General features: G+C 36.8%; 1 long non-coding RNA gene across 1 annotated transcript; it reads left to right on the top strand.

Annotated features, from left to right (window-relative positions):
* The first annotated feature begins 248 nt into the window (after positions 1–248).
* Positions 249–3,237, top strand: LOC141629486 (uncharacterized). Its single transcript, XR_012537296.1, has 4 exons — positions 249–362; positions 462–529; positions 1,382–1,467; positions 2,923–3,237. It is a non-coding gene; the product is annotated as an uncharacterized LOC141629486 (long non-coding RNA).

Raw genomic sequence — 3,237 nt, 5'->3', positions numbered from 1 at the left:
ATATGCTATAGAAAAATATATTAATGATAAATTTACGGGTTATGTAACTTTAAGTAATTTTATTTAATGAAAAAAAAATTAATGGTAATTAGAGGTAGCCCGGGCGAAGCCGGGCACCAATACTAGTTATTATTATTATTATTATACTTATTATTACTAATATTACGTTGTTGTTGTTGACCGTCCCCACCCCCCTCATTTCTTCATTCTTCATTTCTGAATGAACGCAGCAAAGTAGCAACAACAATGAACCAAATCGCCATTTTCATCCCGTCTCCAACCTCAGATCCCGGCCCATTTCTCAACCAAATTCGATAATTTTTGTACCATTCTCTTCCCCTTTCTTTCCTCGTCCTTTTAAGGTAAGAAAATCTCCTTTTTGTTGTGGTTTCGTCTTTCGCCGTCTTATAAAAGTGTCATCTTTTAGCTTCTTTATTCCGTTTTCTTGCCCTTTTATGAAGGATTCAAAGACCCGGGGTGAGGCTCGTGCCTTGTGGACCATTTATTCGAAGAATAAGGGGCGTTTAAGGTAACACGATTTTACCGATCCTAGTATTTTTATTATTATTCGGGGTTATATGTTTATTTGTTATTTATAATACTAGCTTTTATATGTGCTAGCTATTTATAATATGAGGTCAACTTTATACGACTTCAGTATCTAGGTAATTCAGATTGTGGAGTTGGTGAATCACTAGTGTCTTTGGATTTAGTTTCAAATGTTCTTGTCTCCAATTTTAAATGTGTGTAATTATTATTGCCCAAAGGAAGTTAAGAACTAAAGCATGAGAAGTACAATACTTTTGATAGACTAGCATGACGATAAACGTGCGGCTTCTACAATTAGTTTGGAACCGAACCGAATCATGGGCCATCGGGGAATTAAGGGAAAATATTAATTCTCGGCAAAATTTATTACTAGTATGCTTTTATTGTTTGGATGCTATATGAAATTTAGTCCCATGCTTGTAATCTTCATCAAAATTGGTAGTACAAGGGTATGAAGTACTGAACAAGCAGCAGAGGGCAAAATATTGCTTTAGCTATGGATTGTTGTTGGAATAGGGGTGAGCAAAGAGCTTAAGAATTATAGAACCAAGGTTTTGTGAACATATTACGATAAAGTATGGACATGAAGGTAAGTGATATTAGTATAACTCCTAAATAAGAGGATCTGGATAGTGGCTGTTGTAGCCTAGCAGAAGAATGGTCGTGGCCTGGCCGTGCCTGGCGGCAAAGGCCTAAGCCGCGAGTTTGGGCCGTATCTATAATTTGTTTTGACGCTAGTTTGGTTTATTTAAAATATAATTAAATTAATTTCCGTCTCATATTTTATATAACGGTAATTCGTTAATATCGCCCTTTCACATAATTATTTTAGGTGACTCATATGTGGTTGAAGATGAAGAGTAATTTTGGGTTTTAGAGCTTTCTCAAGTTTATTACTTGTCTCTTTGCTAGCGTAAGGTAACTATTCCGAGTTACTCGACGAAATAATGTCACATTAGTAGTTAATATGGTGTTTGTTGTTTGTTAAGCGTTTAGGTGATTGATAATGTGTTACTTTCGTTTTTCATATGATAGAAATTGGAAATAGCATGAGAATAATATAGCGATAATTGTAATGTTTTGTTGATTGTGCTGAAAACTGAGCCTTAGTCCCTTTGACTGATGCGATGTCAGTTAATTGAGTGATTGGTCACCGCAATTTGACCCGCACCTATCGCAGGGTCAGGTTGCGGGTAAAAATTCGGTTGAATGAATTAGATAATCGGCCTTTTTCTTGTTTTAGGCCATTTATTATATCTCTATTTCACATGTGTAGTTAATTGAATTTAAATAGCTTCTTATTTAGTTAGTTGAATTTAAATAGCTTCTTATTTTGTAGAAATGGCCCTAGTTTCCCCTGAAGCCTTTAATATGGTTACTATTGTTAGAATTAGAAATTAGTATTGAATACTTATTGAGGATTCTGTTGGGATTGTATGCTGTAATTAGACATTTATATAGCCTTTCACATGATAGAATGCTAGAATTTATGTTGATAAGAAGGACTTTTTGCCCTCTTAAGGTTAAGTGGGTGTCTTACTTGACTTGTGTGGTGAGTCTTGGGTGGTGTGGGCTAAAATATTCAAGTCGGGACTAGTGGGACTAGGTCCTAGGTGAGTATTTCGGCCTTCATCATAGATAGGTCTTTATAGTCTCTGACGAGTATATGTTCACTGCTTGATAGCCTTTGTGTTCCTGACTAGTGGATTTACATCCAAGTTGGGGCATGACCTCAGGTACTAATTTTGATAGTATGGGGTCAGCTTAAGTACTAGCCAACCCTTCGGTGGTGTCCTTAGGGTACTCACTTCACTTTGTTTTAAAAAAAGTTGTGAGTCTTGGGTGCGGTGGTGTGTATCCGCATGTCTAGGTCTCCAAGCAGATTTTAGGCTAGGGTTGTGTTGTCTCTTGGCCATGTTTTCTTAATAGTAACCGCTGAGCCAAGATACCAGTTCGATTACCTTCCCTACCTCGTGGTATAGACTCGAGTTACAAAGTGACTATTGACGGTGCTAAGAACTTATGCCTGTCTTTGATATATTGCCCTTTCTTGTATGGTGATTCTATGAATCATAGAAGGTGAGATGCAAGCCGGCTATGGTTGATAGAGTTTGGATTCCTGGATGTTATGTGATTCACATGATAGTGTAGTATGAGTCGGTCTAGTATTCACATGCTAGGACTATGTGTTGTTATATTGTTGTTCACATGATAAGCACGATTGTCTAGCATCTATATGCTAAGGCATTGTGTGATTCGTATTCATATTCTTATGTTTACATGTTATATTAATTATGACATTTCGTGGTCGGAGAACTCGAGTTACTCCCCACTGACCGTGGCTTTCGTATTTGTATAAAATGCGAATGACAGGTAGGTGATGCATATATGGGGTACATGGACGCGCTAGCGAGCAAAGTAACCTTGGGACCTAGACTGGTTTTATTTCATTGTGACCCTTAAACCCTTTTTATGTCACATACATTTTAGGGACATATGTCTCTCTTTCTCATATTTGGTTTGTATAACTTTGTTTCGCGACTTTAGCGATGTTTCATTCATGAGATTTATTTTGGACCTTGCATGTTTGACACCTTCCCTTTTGGATATCTTTATAACAGGTTCAGGTTTTAAAAATTACAGGTTTTTACCCAATTGAACCTATTACAAACATATCCTGTCAGTTTT

Source organism: Silene latifolia, chromosome 2 (genome assembly GCF_048544455.1).
Source record: "Silene latifolia isolate original U9 population chromosome 2, ASM4854445v1, whole genome shotgun sequence".
Taxonomy (NCBI): domain Eukaryota; kingdom Viridiplantae; phylum Streptophyta; class Magnoliopsida; order Caryophyllales; family Caryophyllaceae; genus Silene; species Silene latifolia.
The sequence above is the reverse complement of the archived record's forward strand: the minus strand, read 5'-3'. Positions and strand labels throughout refer to the sequence as shown.